Raw genomic sequence first — 17,164 nt, forward strand, 5'->3', positions numbered from 1 at the left:
TTTGGGATCAAACACACTTGATTTTTAAATTCTGATTCTTATTTTCTAGTTGTAACGTTGGGCCAGACTCCTAAACTTCCTGAGACTTAGTTTTGTCATTAGTAAAACAGTTGAAAAATAATTTCACTAGTTTAGGAAAATTAAAACAACGTTATGAAAATTGAATAAGATGATTCTGTCCCTTTCCTATATATTTTTCTTATCTCTCTTTTATTACACACTCAACAAAAGTTCATTTCCATTTTACAGTCCTACCTTCCAGGGAATTTCAGATGCCTTCCTCTCTGCCTTTCCTGATTGGCACTGGCCTTGATAACCATTTCTTTGGGACCACTCATGTTTCCTCTCCCGAATTTCCCCAAATACCACAGCGTGAACACCCAAGGGGCCTTACTCACTTCCTTCCTTTTTGCAGAACAAGGTCGCCTCCTGTAAACTTTGGAATGTCCATTTGAGGCCTACTCTGCTTTTATGTTCATTGTTCAACTCCCACCTCAGAGGAGCAAACAGGCCACAAGGTTAAGTTTGAGTGGTTCCCCTCCCTCGCGCCCCGCCGCGCCCCCCCCCCCCCCAAGTTAGATAGCAAAGTATTATGAGCATCAGGGACATGAAAGCAATTAGGTATCCCACAGAAGCACCCAGGTGCTCAGCATGTGCCACAGTATTTACTGAGTGACTTGGAGTGAAGGCCTCCCTATGATCAGAGCCCTTGAATCCAAGGGCTCCAAGAGTTTACCTGGTCCCAACCCCAGGGTTTGCCTGAATTGAGAGCAACTCTACTTCAGCATCAGTGATCCATAATGGCAGAAAACCCACTCAGGCTTTTGAATTCTTTATCTGAAACCCTGGGATTGTTTCAGAGCATTCCATAGCTACCCTACCATTGGGCCAGATTTGTTCCACAGCGTGTAATTGATAGCAATGGGAACCCAACTTATTACCTTTGTTCTGGTGCCTACCCAGATATGGCTCCCTGAGACACCACGATTTACCAACTTAGCCGAGCAGGTACTCTGTCTTTTATTTTGCTATTGAACTCAAATAATGAGTCTTCTAAGCATTCAGATGGCAACTTGTGGTGCCTGGAAAGTGTTAGAATAACATTGTAATGAAAGACACTGCCTCACACTGTGAAAAAATGATTTCATCTGGGTCTGTTATCAAGGTTTCTCTTACAATTACAGAGAAACGACATCCTTACCAGTACTTGTTATTGTCTGTCTTTTTTATTACAGCCACCCTGGTGGGTAGGAAGTACTATTTCATTGTTCTTTTGAATTGTATTTCCTGATGGCCAATGATGTTGACCCATCCTATACTATCCTAGAACAATTCTTCTTCTCAGTATGTTTATTGGCCACTTGTATGTCTTCTTTGGAGAAATATCTATTCAGATCCTTTGCCAATTTTAAAGTTGGATTGTCTTTTTATTAATAACCTATCATAATTCTTTATATTTTTATGTACAAGTCTCTTGCTAGGCATATAATTTGCAAATATTTTCTCTCATTTTATGGGGTATCATTGCTCTTTCATGATCTCCTGTGAAGGACAATTTTTAATTTTGATGATGTCTATTTTGCTTATTAATTCTGTTCCTTATACTTTTGATGTCATAGTCTCACATTTTGGCGTATGAGACTTACACATTGATCTGGGTAAGCAAAAAGAACAATACACACACATACATAACCTTAGACATAGACTAGGTGTCAGGAAACCACTTTCTCTTCCCAATCCTTTCCTTTAATGACACTATGAATGAAAGAAGATCATCCCACTGATACAAGGCACACGTACTTTGAGGTCAACAATCCCCTTTGTGGGTTGTTCTAAATCTCTCATGTTTTAACAATAATGATCAATTGCAGGTCATTTAGGAACCCACAATGAGGACTAAATCAGTCTGTAATTTTTAATTCTTAAAAGGGGAATTGGAATAATAATACCCAAATGATGTTGATTAATAAATTCATATCCCCTGGAAAAGAAGTCCCAGATGTTACCATGTGATTTTATTCTTTGCTTGGATCTCAGGAAAATAAATAGAGATACTTTTGGATCCTGAAAGAATCAGGAACCAAAAAGGCACTGACAAGAAGGAGTGGCGAGCCAACTAGCACAGCATTAAAGGAGACAGTGATACATATAAAAATCTGTAGCTGAGGCTCAAGAACCTGATTCTAAGGGGTATGAATCCAGCAGACATGTCTTATTGATGGTGTATGCAAGAGTCATCTGAGTGAAAAAGAGGACAATGTGGTAGTCATGTAGAAAGTAAGTACTAGTAAATGGAAGAAGGTAGTTATGATTGGCTCTGATTTGGTCACTGACACCCACCACATGGAGAAACGGAGAAACAAGCAATGGAAGCAAGCTCAGAAGAGAGTGCCTAGGGTGGTGACAGGACTTGAAACCATGTCATGCAAACAGTCAAGAAACGAAGGGTGCTTGGACTGGGAAGACAAGACTCAGAGACATCTTAGTGTCCAGCCCAGAGGCTGTTAACGTGAAAGTTTACTTTAACTTGTTCTGCTTGGCTCCAAGTGGTTGATGATAAAAAATAAATAGAGAGAAACTCGGTTTACGTTAAGAAAGGGTGTTTCATAACTGTAATGGCTGATCTGAGAGGAAGTGAGTTTTCTGTCACCGGGGGTATTTATGCATAGGCTGAAAGGTCAGCTATAGTAGGGATTTAGGCATAGGAAGTATGGTTGCATTAATAACCTCTAAGCTCCTATGGAAACTGGAAATCCTGACTATGTGATTCTAATGTTTCTGTGTCTAATTGAACATTTGGTTCTTGTGAAATATTGGAATCAGCATGATGAAGAAGCCCAAACTCAAATGTTGGCATATGAGATGTAAACATTGATCTGGGTAACATAGGCCAAGATGGGTGGTAGTGTGTTCTGTGCAATGGGATTGTATTTTATTGTGGTGGTTCTGCGTTGAGCTGTGCAAAAGTATGTTGGAACCCGTTCTCACCAGTTTGTGAGAGTGAACTGTGCACATTTCTTCCCAACTTGGCACAAAGAGACTTCATGTTGGCAGCTTGAAACTGGCCATTTCCCCCACGGGAAGTGGAAAACGCCTCAAATCAGGGCATTTTGTGCTCTTTGGAAAGCTGATGTTAAATATTTACCAGTAGAGCCACTAAATCATATATTTTTATATAAACTCTAGTGTATAAAACAAAGGAAGACTGGGTTAGGGGAGTAGGGTCCTAAGCCATACCCTCTTTGCTTCCCCCTTCCTAGGGCATGTCCTTTGCCCCATAAAGGGCTTAGGCATCTCGGTGGCACCCTATAATTCCATAGGATTTAAAAATCTCTGGGAAAAATTCTTTCTGTTCATACTACGACTGTATTCTTCTAACTGTTATTTTCCTTTTCCTAGACCTGGGAGCACAGACATAAAACAGCAGGATTTCCCTCCGTTTTTATGAGATTGTTTTTAAACTGCAATGCCAAAGGGGAGAGCTCTGGAAACCTGATTCCTAGATAGACAAGAAGAAACGTTCATAGGAAACAGGGAGCTTCCTCACTTTGTAAACGTTCTGAATGCAATGGTGAGTTTCCCCTGTGATGCAGGCCAGCCCTGTGTGCGGTCATAATTCACATGTTGTGAAGACACCTCAAAACTTCCTATTAACATGTTGCTTTTTTAGTTTGTTAGACTAGAAACCCAACACTTGGAGGGAACAAGATTGGCTGGGATGTTGCCACGTGTGGAGGGTAAGGGTTCCTGAAAGGAGGGTTAGAATGACCAGCAGACCTTTGGATGGGCTCCTACGAAGGAGAGGGCCCATAAAAGAGTAGCTACCCAAGAGGAAACTTTGTCCACTTGCTCTTCTTTCTCTCGTACTGCAGTGCGTATTTCCCCATGTCTGAAAATGCTCCCCCGGGGTCCCCCAGAGGCTCTCGGGGAGCTGGGACATCAGTTCTGGCATCTATTCTCAATATGCTTGAGGTGTCTGCGATGTTTCCAGGGTGTCCAAGAATTGGATAATAGGAGCATGAGTGGCACGATCAGCTGCAAAACTTATGAAGTCAAATTGACTTTATCAATCTGATAAATTGATATCAAATTGCAGCGTCCCTTTTCTTCTCAGAAGAAGTGACACCATATGTGCATTTGTTAGGTCGGGTAATTTCAACTGACTTTCTCTTGTGCTCTGAACTCTGATTGATTCCATCCTACTCTCCCCATTTCCCCCAGAATCACAATGGCCTCACTTTCCTTTCAAGGTCTTTCCTTGACTTTGGCCCTGGTTTCCCTTCTATCAGGTTCTCATCTTCAGAGGGAGGGGCCGAATCGTGGCTAGCTTGAGTGCAGCTCTTATCTCTCTACTCACACTCCTTCCTGTTCCCTTCTCTTGCCAAACTTCTTTCTTCACTCTGCCCTCTCAGTCCCTCAGCGGGCTGTGGGCTGGAGCCTCGTCCCACCCTCATGCTAGGACCTGTCTCCTAAAGTGCACTGCCATGAATGCTCTCCGTCCGCCATCTAAGCCCTCTCCTTGGGTTCACACTGCTATCTTGTCTTCTGCAGGCTGAGACTCAATCTCTATTTCCCACCTGATATTTGTGTCTTTCACTTAAGTTAGCTAAAGGAAAGGCTTTTACAGAGCTGTGTCCCTTTCAGATGTTAAGCACACACTGTAAGATGAAGTAGAATGCCCCTCTCTGTATCTTTAGCATTAAGTGGTATGGACTATTTTGGTTTCTTCAAAAATACATAGAAGAAACAATTTTAAAAGTCCCAAATACATAACAAAAATTGATTTTAGACTTATGAAAAATAAATATTTTTCTCTTCTTAGAACACAGATCAGAAGTAGGGGATGCCTGACTATATTGCCCCAATCCACCAGGACAACCAAGACAAGCAAAGGTCCCTTACCATGCAATGCAGTTTTGCAATGAATTTAGGAAGATAATATTTCTTATCAAACAAAAACTGTGCTCATCAGGTGTAACTTTTCAAACCTAATGATCTGACACCTAGTGTTAGCTTTGAGTACTGCTAAATTTTCACAAAGTATATTAAGAAAGTCTCCATTTTAAAAATTCCACTTCATTTTCTTACATACCCTGTGAGATTTATTCAGGTTATGGCATAGTCTCAGGATAGATATAACTTACTCTTTGGCATTTAAGTTAAACAGCGGGACTTATAGTCAGGAGGTGGGCTAGCCACTTACAGTCTTGGACCTGACTAACTCCTATGACTTTGGCTAAGTTTGTTTTTTGAGTCTGTCTGAGAGTTATCATTGTTAAAATGTGAATATCTTATTTATTTTTGGTCTTTTCAAGTTTTAGCACCAATGAGATATCGTTTAACAGATTTATATGCAAGCACTATTTTGAAGCTTGGAATATGTTGTTCACTGAATAAACTAGCAAATAAAAACAAACAATAAAAAATAATTGAAGAAGCTTATTATTATTATTATTATTATTATTACTAAAATAAATGCAAACACGGATGTTACAGTTATAACAAGGAACTAAAAGAGAATTTTAATGACTTATTCAAAGCTTAACTCTCACAATTATTTTTGTAAGCTAATTTTGTACATTTGAGAGGTTAGTTAAAAAAGAAAAAGCCAGGAGTCTCATAAGATACTGAAATACATTTATTTTTCTACTTATTATGCTGTCTAAAAAAATAAATACTTAGACAAGTTCTTTCAATTGCATTTAACTTACATTACATAGCTTTCTTAAAGTCTACCCTGAAAACTCAAGGATTTTGGATAGAAATCTCATTCCATTTTATTCCTTCCAAATTATTTATTATTAGGGATATTTTCATGTTTTTTTAAAAAATATATTTTTATTGATTTTAAAGAGGAAGGAAGAGGGGAGAGAGAGAGAGAAAAACATGAATGATCGGAAAAAAAGTCTTTGATCAGCTGCCTCCTACATGCCCCCTAATGGGGATCAAGCAACTTGGGCATCTGCTCTTTTCCAGAATGGAGTCCAGGACCCTTCAGTCCGCAGGCCAATGCTCTACCCACTGAGCCAAACTAGAGCTTTAGGTACACTTCCTTTTGTTCTCTTGCAGTTAAAATTGAACCCGCTAGTCTCTTTTATTAGCACATAATTTGTCTTGATTTCTTGACAATGTAGAAGACACTTTCCATTTAACCCCTATTACCAGATAAACAACTCTTCCAATAACAACAACACACACACATACACTATATACACTCACATACATATACACAGACTTTGTTCACACACAATTACTAGTTACATATACATTCATACACATACACATCTCTCTAAAATGGAAGGGGACTGAAAGCAAATTTTTAGTATTTTGGTGTTGAAAGGATCTCTCTCAACAAGGGAGATCTGGCCCAGAATGAGAGAAAAATGACATGTGACTTATAAAGGTTGATTTTAATACCTATAATGAATTTTATCTTTTCTATACCTACACCTATTCTACTCCTAATTTCTGCTTTATTTTAAAAATACTATGCAAAAGCCTTGTCACTCCCATATATATGTCAAATAATCAGACGAGTTACTTTGTACATTAAAAATGCAAAACCCCTGCCAGGACCGGTTTGGCTCAATGGATAGAGCGTCGGCTTGGGGACTGAAGGGTCCCGGGTTCGATTCCTGTCAAGGGCATGTACCTTGGTTGAGGGCACATCCCCAGTAGGGGGTGTGCAAGAGGCAGCTGATCAATGACTCTCTCTCATCGATGTTTCTAACTCTCTATCTCTCTCCCTTCCTCTCTGTACAAAATCAATAAAATAAAATAAAAATAAAATGCAAATAATCCTTTAAAAAAAATGCAAAACCCATGTGTGTTTCCATTACCCAATCAAAGAATAGCACTTACCTCTCCTGAGAAACAATAGGTCAAAGCTCATAGAGTGTATTGTTTACAACACTGTATAAAGGTAATTATTGTTTTCAGTAATGACTGCAGGGCACTATAAAACACTGAACTGCCTTCTGAAATGAAGATTGAACTTTACCCATGAGAAGTTCAGCATTGTGATTATAATTGAGTTCAATTCCTTAAAAACCAGCTAGCTTCTGTGAACACATAATTGTATATATGTGCATAATTTATTGTACTTATTTTTAGTATGTGATTAGATAGATTGTCCTATGCTGCAACATTTTGGAAGAAGGAGTTTCACATATCTACCTTAATACACCACAGGGAGCATGATATATCTCTTCTCTCTGACCATGTCAAGTTTGAAAATTCTTTTGCTAGCATGAATGCCATGATTCCATATTCACCAGAGTGGAAAACAAACATTACTGCAGATTAAAATGAAAAGCACTTAATAGTGAGTCTTTCCAGACAGAATATTGCTATACTGAATATCACATTAATTATTCTATGCATCCATCCAAATACTTTATTATAAAAATTACATTTGTATCATAAATTCTACAATGCTGCTTTTGTTATTAAGTGCTAGTAGTTTAACTAGTTGTATATCCTAAGTGTCCAGTAGATGGCAGTACATGCACTATGATCCACAGAACATTGTCTTAAATCCCAACTGCAGTTAATTTTTTTTTTAATCTGAATTTTGGAAACTTTGATAAAGTTTCACATAGTGATGTAAAACACAATGTTAAGCTACTTTGCTCTTAATTTTTGTCCTTCAAGACAAAATGGAATGTTCCAATATAAATGGAACATATATTTGGTTTTTCGTTCAGGTTAATTGAAAAAGATTTTGGCACAATAAAACAAACGAAATGATTAACTTTAAACATCCACACTGATCAAAGCAGTGAATCAATTTTATGTCCGTTTTCTTGGTGTTTTAAAGAGGAGCAGACTGGAGGATGTGATTTGCAGCTGAGATGCTGCCCTTCAAATGTGACAGCAACATACCAGGGGATGCCTTGTTCTGAGGGTTTCCTCTCTCGGTTGAAGAAACACCTGCTGAGTGATTGTAGGAATCTGTGTCAATGTTAAATACTGCAGAGTGGCTGTTAATCAAACGGCCAATCTGATTTGTTGCAGGGGAAACACGTGTGTGGGGGAGGAGCAGGGCCCTTGCCTGGACAGTGGATTGTTTCTATCTAAATTCTAAAAAGACCGCGGCAAGAGAAGGAAGCTTTCCTGTCCATTGGAGAACACAGAGAAAGAAATCATTGCTTCCCGGTGTCAGTGCATCCGAGGTCTGTTGTGAAACAAGCAAGTGTGAAGCTTCTGGGGAGAAGAGCAGGCAGTAAAAACCAGGAAAAGTGAGAGGAGATGACCAAGGTTAAGTCTTCATATGTATCATTAGCTTGATTCCAAAGGCTCTTCTCCCCTCCATTTTCCACCAGGTCAGCATAGTCTCAGTCTGCATGTCTCAGCTTCCTAATAAGTATTGATTCGATCAGTGAATGAATGATCATGCATAGAAAATTATTGGACTATCCCAGACTAAAAGTGTGAAGATACAACCAGGCAGCAAGTACAACCATGGTGAGAGACAGCAGGGGAGACCTTATCTGTAGACAGGGTAGGCAGCTCTTGCCACCCTGAGAAAAGCCGTGGAGTTTACGTGGCCCACCATAAGGAGGTCTGGAGGTCAGGGTAGGAGCTTAAGAAGAGATCAAGAAATTCCACTCTGCATGCTTTTCCAAAGGACTTGAAAGCAGGGTTTTGAAGAGATAGTTGTACACTCATTTTCATAGCAGCAGTACTAACAATGGCCAAAAGGTGGAAGGGATCCAGATGCTTTTAAAACAATGTCTGGTACATATGTAACATGATCATATATTACATTTTTATTTACTTACTTTTTTGAACTGTTTTATTTTTTCTCTATTTTTTTATTGTGGTAAAATTTACTGTCTTAACCATTTTAAGTGCACAGTTCAGAGGTATTAAATGTAATCATAAACTTGTACAATCATCACCATCATCCATCTCCAGGATATTTTTCTTCCCACAAAATGGAAACTCTGTGTCCACTAAACAACACCTCCCTTGACTCACTTCCTGCAGCCTCTGGTGAGACCACCATTTGCTCTCTGTTTCTGAGTTTGGGTTTTTTATTAGATTCCATCTCTGATGAATCATTCAATACATGTCTGACTGTATCTGCCTTATTTCACTTAGCATAATATTGTCCCCCAGTTTCATCCATGTTGTCACAAATGGTAGAATTTCCATTTATTGAGGCTGAATAATATTCTGTAGTATGTTTGTACCTTTTCTTTGTCCATTCATCCATTTATGGGCATTTAGATTGTTTTCATATTATGGCTGTTGTGAATAATTCTGCAATGAACATGGGAATGTGGATAGCTCTTTGAGAGACTATGTTCATTTCCTTTCTTTTAAAACTCTACTGTTGAAAGTGAAAACTTTACTGTTGAATCTCCCCCCTCCCCCCACTTGACCCTCTCTACCCCTCTCCAGCCTTCCCTGCACTATTGTTTGTTCATGACTATACATATATCCATACTAGTGGTCCAGTGCACAAATTCGTGCACCTTGAACTTTGGGTTGCGAGGTTACAGTGGGCATAGGGGCCGCTCTTGACCCATCCTCTGTGCCCTCACTTGGCCCCTCCCATTGTGGCCTCCAGTCCTTGTCAACCAGTATCCCTGCTACTGACACTGCTGCTCCCACATGCTGATGGTGCCAGCCCCACTCACACCCACAGACAGAGTGTAATGACTAGGACTGGTGCTGGCCCAAATTGCCCCTCAGGAGCAGGGGGAGGTGGAGAAGCCCTGAAGGGCGATCAGGGTCAGCTGCTGCCACTCATACCTGATGACAGCACTGAGCGATTGGGGCGGTGCTGGGCTCTGGCAGCAAGTGCAGGCACTGGCAGCAGGTGCAAGCACCTGGCAGGACTGAAGGATAAAGAATTTTCAGTAACCACCAGAGGCTCGTCCCAATGACAGTGACTGGTGCCCTGCCTTGGTCTGGCGCCCCCACGCACCTGCTCCACCATCCCGCCATGGCCAGTGCCTGCCACATTCCACACTCTGCTGCCTGCTGCCAACACCCACCACGTTCTGCTCACACCCCTGGTTGTCAGTGCATGTCATAACAACCGGTTGGTCTATTGTTCAGTTGTTCCACCGTTCCATCTATTTGCATATTAGAGTTTTATATACAGAGATAAGATCTTTGTTTAATCTCTTCTGATCCCCACCTCTGAAATACGTTACTCTGTTGCATGTTTCAATGTCTCTGGATCTGTCTTGTTCATCAGTTTATTTTATTCACTAGATTCCACATATATATGAGATCATGTGATACTTGTCTTTAACTTACATAGGACTAATAATAATAACCTTGGTTAGAATACAGAGGTAAAAGGAATCCTAACATGAATTTATTTATAGCTGAAAGACATTTTAAACCACATAGGACAAACTATATTAACTTTAGGAAAAACAAGAAGAATCAAGTGGAAACTTGATTCTCAAACTTCATTCATTCTGGAAGGCTATTCGAGAAGTGATTTGTTTGGAAACCAAACCATTTTCTTCCCATTAGAAATAATATACATTGAATTAATCTGTTTCAAATGCCCAAATGATTCCCTATCTTAACCTTTCTCAATTGCCTGTGGTTGTTATTTCATGAGCACATTCATACCTTGAGCAACATCCACACTCCTGATGGCTTCTTGATGGTTTAAAATGGTGCTAATTTTTTATTTTGCCATGCCATACTAGGTGGCAAGATCAGACACATGAACACCTGTATCATACTTTGCAATTAATTATTTCTTTTTAAAGCTCTATCATTGTTGTCACAACTTTCCTTTTCACTTTGCTGACACACTAACCTTCTTGGGATCCATGGTGACTTACTGTACATATTTAGTAATAAGAAGAAGCAACAAAAGCAAAAAAGCATGAAAATATTCATAGCATAATTCCCTGAGATGTTAACAAGTAAACTGACTCATACTCTCACATTCTCTCCTTTTTTTGTTTTTGTTTTTTGTTTTGTTGTTGTTGTTGTTGTTGCCTGAGAGACGTGACTGATCACATAGGTATCAGCGTGAAAGGGTTGTCAGATTCTTTTGTTTGACAACCGAGACATTTTTTTTTGTCAAGAACCAAATTGTTTGAGATGAGAACCAAGGTTTGGCTGTATTAACTTGAGTCATCTAGGTTCTTGAAAAAAAACTATGAAAACTTTATATTATTCCAACTAACTATAAAACAAGAACCAGAATAAAATACACGAACCCAACCAAAACTCATAAAAGGGAAATTTTATACCAAGTTTGTTTACATGCACATTGCAGGATTCAGAGTTCCAGTTCCCATATGAACAAGAAATTGCCTGATCACATGATTCCTGCTCGCACAAATCATCCAACTACAGAATTCCATCTGATGCTGGCTAATTCCAGAATGCTGGCATTAAACACCTATATTGGGAGCACCAAGAAGACAGCCTACATGTCTGCATCCACTTTCTTCTGCCCAAGAACCACTGGCTTGACCTTGATGCTAAGATGGGCTTTGGGAGGTGAGTCTGCCATTTTTCCAGGTTCACCAGAACAAAAATAAACCTCTCTCCTCACCAGCACCTGTCTCACACGGATTGGCAGCAGGCAGCTGACCTTGGATTTGGTGACAGATACACGTAATAGAATAGCATTCAGCCTTAAAAAGAAAGAAATTCTGACACATGCTACCACACGTGTCTTTTGATCTCGGTAGAGTGGCTTTATGTAGCAGGTGTCCTGTGGGACCCAGTGGCACAGTCTTCCTGGTCACCTGAATGGAGTGCTCCAGCGGTGTCCTTGCGTGGCTTGTGTGTGCCCTCCTGGATTGCTCTTGGCACTTCGGTGGGTGGGGTTGTCCCTCTGGCTGACTGTCTTCGAGAATTGGCCATGACTACAGCTTGCAAGCTGTTGTGCACGGCCTGATTCCAGGGAGCAGGAGTTGCTTGGGTATGTGCTTTGTGGTGCTAATTGGGTGCTGTTTTGGTGTGGTCTGAAACAGGTCACTAGGTATGTTGGTTCTGGGGCCTCTTGGTTCCAGGGCTGGTCAACATCAGGCTCTACCTCTATCTGGCCCGGGGCCACATGGTAGGAGCGATAAAACGATTATTAGCAGCCTGTGCTGGCAGTGGTTTTGCTGTGAGCTTGGCTTGGGGCCACTTAGCAAAAGGTACAGAACATGCCAAGACCAGAGAGTCTTGTTTGGGGTTTGTGGACCCTTCAGAGAGTTTAGGGAAGCTCATAGTGCAGGCCCAAGCTGGCAGCTTGTGTGATTTAGCCTCTGAAAGAGATTTGTGAATTGGTGGGGCAAGGATCTTGGAATGACTAGGGTGGGGCAATCAGTGTTAGCCAGGTTAATGGAAACTCAGACCCCATGCCCACCTGCACTTGTGGGCTGTGTGGGGTAGGCCTCAACAAAGGAACAGTGGCACCTGCCAGCATTTTGGTCCCATGGAGGGCTGCCCCTCCAGCCTCTGGCTGAAGCCAGAAAATTCAGCTCTCCCCCATATGTCCCCGGTGCTTTTCAAGGTACTGTTCCTTCTCTGGAACACTCTAGGCAAGTGTTTGTGAACAAGTGAGACTGTGCTCAGCCCCTGTAGGAGGACACCTGGATCTACAGAAGTTCTGTGTCACCTGGACGGAGTCCCTACTGACTTTCACTGCCAAACGTTGTGGGGACTCCTCTTTTCAGTACTGGTGCTATGGCCGGTGAGCCTAGTGGGGGTCTAGTATTCCTTACTTCTCAGTGGGAACCTGTGCTGCTCAGATAGTCCTCCTGATTCTCAACTGCCACACGTGTGTGTGGGGCAAACCCTGTCACATCGTCAGCCCCCCTACCAGTCTCGTGGCTTCTTCTTTATATCCTTACTTACAGGTGTCCTGCTAGCTAGTCTTCAGGTCATTCCCAAGGGGACTTGTTCCACACTTTAGTCATAACGTTGTGGTCACGAGTGGAGGTGAGCACGGCATTTGCCGGTTCTGCTGTCTTGACCAGAAGTCCCACCTGGGGGTCAGAAGCACTGCACTAAAGCCCACTTTTCAACTAGCTACCCAGTTCCACCTTCAGAGGAGAGGCAGAGCTGGGGAAGTAGGACTGAGAGCGAGGATGGAGAGATGGGAAAAGATACTCAAGTGATCAGTGATTGCCATGGACACAGCCCCATGCTGCTGCTCACTTCTACTGGTACTGAGTGCAGGTGGTCAGATAGGTTTAGAGATGCTACTGTCCTGCTTATTGTCTTTTGACATCTTCCCCTGATGTCATGTCTTACTTCCATATGAGGCTTGCTGTGCTCAACTCTGTACCTGCCCTTCTCAACTGGGCTGGATCAAAATCAGGTCCTGGTCTCTTCCAAAATCCTTGTCTTATAGAAGTTATCCTGGCATAAAAAAAAAAGACTTTTCTTCTTTCTCACCCGACTCCATGCTTTTTGCCCTGTGAAAAGAGACATTTTTAGATTTATAGTAATTTTCTGTCTCCTAAATAGAGTTTTAGAGTTTGAGTTAATAATCCTGTGGGGCTGACAGAAACACAGGGATAGATTCGTGGACTCTTGCTTGATGTTCCTTGGCCAGGAGAGGGTTTTTGAAACAGGCTGCTCAGTTGGGCTATGGGGACATCTCTGGCCATAAGACACGGTGAAGCCTCGGATAGGGGCTGAGAGCCTGGCCTCACCAACACTGGCCCTGAGCACTAAGTCAGGGGTCAGCAAACTATGGCTACGCCACTCACTTTTCTCTAATAAATTGAGTTTTATTGGAACACAGTCAATGTGTGGAATGACAAAGTTGACTAGCTGGGACAAAGACCATATGTTCTGCAAAGCCTAAAAATATTAACTTATCTGGCTCAGAAAAAGCTTGCCAACCCGTCTCAAGTTATTCACAGATTTAGAAGATAATTAGTTAAAAAATATCCTTATTTTTTACTTGTGTCTAAGGCATTTTCAAGACCAAACCAAGACAGGCTACCTCTTGAATGTGGTGCCTCTGCAATTTGAGTCAGCCCCTCCACGGCGGCGGGACAGTGCTGGTCTGTAGTCCGCACTCACATTTTCATTTCGCAAGCGCTCATTATAAAAATGGGCTTGTGTTTTTTTCAGAACACATTGGACATTATAAACTAGTGCTTGGTTCAATTTGGATTTGTGCTCTGGCAAAATAAGTAAATAAATAAGTAACTTAGTGGAAGCCTTCTGGAAAAGTTTTCCAGGACCTTCATATTTTTATTTAGCCTGCAGTAATGCCCAACTGTTTCCTTTATTATTATTATTTTTTTGGAACTCTTTTATCCCCATGGGTCTTATTGTTCTCAAAAAGATTAAAAAAAAAACAAAAAAAAAAAAACAGTGAGTCAGAGCCTTGCTCCAATGAGTAAAACATTTGGTCTCCCAGAACTTTGCTAGCATGAGAGATGACGCTGAGGTGCAAAGATGTCAGAGGGCGAGCTATATATAGGGCCGGCACGGCCTTCCAGGCCCGGCCATTTCTCCGCAGACAGAGGCCTGCTCCATGTCATGAGCCTCCTCCCCTTTCCCGGCCTGGTGCCTTTTGCACTCCTCTGTGGAATCTCTCTCCTCAGGGCAGAGCGCGTGAAGCAGTTCCTAAATTCCCTGCGGGAGCACCGTGAACTATCCACTGGAGGAAGCGAGCTGCCTGTGGTGACCAAGCACTGAGTAGGGAACCTCTATGAAGACATGTTTTTTCCAGTTTTTAAACTAATTTGCTATGCATTTGGGTGGCAGCACTTAGCTGCTGAGTGTGGTGACACCAGAGGATGATACTGTTTCATTTGTGTCTTTGTACAAAGGGATTGGACAATGCAGTTTACAGATGGAACAATGAGGATGTGCATTTTTAATGGCAAGAAAATACTGATGAGATAAAGTCACTTGGTTGGGTTAGAGAAGAGTCCTATATTTAAACTAAAAAGAGATTATCCAGTTGGTTTCAAAAGGCTTTCTTCTGTATGTTTTTATTAATTTCAGAGAGATAAGGGAGAGGAAGAGAGAGAGAGAAACATTCATTTGAGAGAGAATCATCGATCGGCTGCCTCCTGCATGCCCCCTACTGGGGATCAAGCTTGCTACTTGGGCATGAGCTCCCACCAGGAATCAAAGCAGCAGCCTCTCGGTTCATGGGTCGACATTTAACAACGGCACCACACCAGCAGGGCAAGTCCAGCTGATTGTCAACTTCCTTACTTGTTGGAGGTTGGTGGGCTTAATGTCTCCTCGATGGTCAATGTTGGAAGGTCGGATCCTGGTTTCATGTGATTGATTCCCCACTTCCCTAAGCACAGATTCTAGACCCCATTTTGCATAAGAGAGAGAGCCCAGCAGAGGGAGAACAGGAATCTTTGCCTCTGACTCACTGTGACCATGGAGAATTCTGATTACAAAACATGGAAAAGTCAAAGTTTTTCCCTTGAGAAACTTTTTCTTGATGGTGTCTCTTACCCATCTGCACACCCTTAGGAAGTAAAGAAAGGTGGGACCTACGCAACTGCAAGTGAGAGGCAGGTTGCAGACATCCGGGGAGTCAACTTGGAGGCAAGCCTCGCCTTTGTCATGGTGGCGACATTGGTTAATATAAGTATGTAAGTGCAGCTGCTGTAACAGATTCATCCTGAAATCCTAATAGCCCAGCCTGTACTCATTCAAGGGTCCATGAGTGTCGGAGATCGGGGTGGGGCATGGCACTTTCCTCTCCACAGTCTTTGGAGGGTCCCAGCTGAGAACTGCTTTGCCATTTGAACACATGGTTTTCATAGATGCCCTTGGTCTGGACATCCAGCCAACAGATGGAGAAACACATGGGAGGTAATTATGACTCAGACCTGGAAATACAGCATGTCATTTCTGCCCAAATTCCAGTGCCAGATCTGAGTCACATGGCTATGCAAGAGAGGCTGGGAAATGTAGTCTAATGGTGTGTCCAGGAGGGAAGAGAAATGAGTTGTTTTTTGTGTGTGGTTTGTTTTTTTTTTTTGTACAAACTAGCCAGTCTATGCAACCAAAGCCCACTCTCCAGTGTGGCTTGTGTTGATGTCAGGGATCTGGTGGGTTCAGCGCAGATGCTGATCTTCAAGCAATGGGGCATCTTGGAGTAAGATGGTAAGCTGTCTCTACTTCTAAGAGTGTAGGTTTAGTGTGAAGAGGCAAGTGGCAGAGATATGGATGGAGAATAGGGCTCAGGCCCCCGTGGATGGGGAGAGAAGGCTTAGAAGAGCCAGGCAGGGCTGCAGGGTGGAAGATCATACCCAAATGCTCTGAACCCAAATGGGTTTCAGTCTCAGGAGAAGCCAAAGAGATCTCAGGAGATCCAAGGTGGAAACTAAGTCAGGATTTCTTGGCCAATTCAACAAATCAGGAGAAGATGTTATCTGGGCTCTGGGTAGGGGCTTAGGGTCTGGGACAAATGATCTGGCATTTTGACTCAGTCCACGTGGATGAGCATAAATAGAAATGTGTCTATGAAGACACACTAGAGAATGACTTAAATGTATTATGAAGAGCAGGACAGTAACACAGAGGCACTAAGGAGAATGACAGGTGATGGAGTAATGGGCTGTCAGTAACTTTATTTCTTTATTATTGTGTTTGCCGAAACTGGTTTGGCTCAGTGCATAGAGTGTCGGCCTGCAGACTGAACTGAAAGGTCCCAGGTTCTATTCCAATCAGGGCATGTACCTTGATTGTGGGCACATCCCCAGTAGGGAGTGTGCAAGAGGCAGCTGATCGATGATTCTCTCTCATTGATGTTTCTAGCTCTCTATCCCTCTCCCTTCCTCTCTGTAAAAAATCAATATTTTAAAAAATTATTGTGCTTTATTAATTAACTAGAGGCCCGATGCACGAAATTCATGCAAGAGAAGGCCTTCCTTCCCTGCCTGCTAGCACTGGCTTCCCTCTGGCACCCAGGACCTGGGCTTCCCTCTGGCTGCCAGCAGGCACCTGGGACCCAGGCTTCCCTCACAGCCCCGGCTTTGCCTGGAAGTTCGTCCAGAAGGACGTCCAGTTTAATTGGCATATTATGCTTTTATTATTATAGATTTTTTTCTTTCCTATTGAATTTATTGGGGTGATGTTGGCTAATAAAATTATATAGGTTTCAAGTTACAGTTTTATAATACATCATCTACATATTGTGTTGTGTGTTTACCACCTACAATTCAAGTCTCCTTCAATCACCATC

This window comes from Pipistrellus hanaki (assembly GCF_964339955.1).
Source record: "Pipistrellus hanaki genome assembly, chromosome: 10".
Classification (NCBI taxonomy): Eukaryota; Metazoa; Chordata; class Mammalia; order Chiroptera; family Vespertilionidae; genus Pipistrellus; species Pipistrellus hanaki.